Here is a 586-nt window from a genome sequence, read left to right on the forward strand (position 1 = left end):
GCATATATATATATATATATATATGACGGTGATAATGGTCAATTGGTCATGGTGAGATATACATACTCATGTCATGATCGAGCAGTATATATGTATGTCAATGGCTGTATCTGGTATCCGTCCAAATACACATGAATCTACGTACGGTTGAAATTTCTTGTCTTGTAAAAGCCAATGCGTGTCGTATTATAATGACAAATACATCCATCTCCAACCTCAAACAACTCCTCTAATTTCTTAGATATGTATGTTTCCAAACCTAAGATAGGGTTAAAACTAGTAATAAAAAGAAAAGTATAATGTATAATTCCAGACCCATCTTTATTTTGACTTAACTAACGCGCCAGCAAATTAAAGAATCTCCCTAGCTAGCTATCTAGACGATTCAAATAATAATCAATTATTAATTAATTCAATAAAATTAAAAAAAAAAAGAAGAGAAATTTCAAAGTATATGACAAATTAAACCACTCTGCTTTGTTTTTCAATAGAGTTGGCTAGCGCGTTTTAGAAGTAGCTTAGCGCCAGCAATGTTCTAATTAATTGTGGAGCTTTAAATTAAGTCAATATATATATGGTATGCGAA

Source organism: Arachis ipaensis, chromosome B01 (assembly GCF_000816755.2).
Source record: "Arachis ipaensis cultivar K30076 chromosome B01, Araip1.1, whole genome shotgun sequence".
In the NCBI taxonomy this organism is placed as follows: domain Eukaryota; kingdom Viridiplantae; phylum Streptophyta; class Magnoliopsida; order Fabales; family Fabaceae; genus Arachis; species Arachis ipaensis.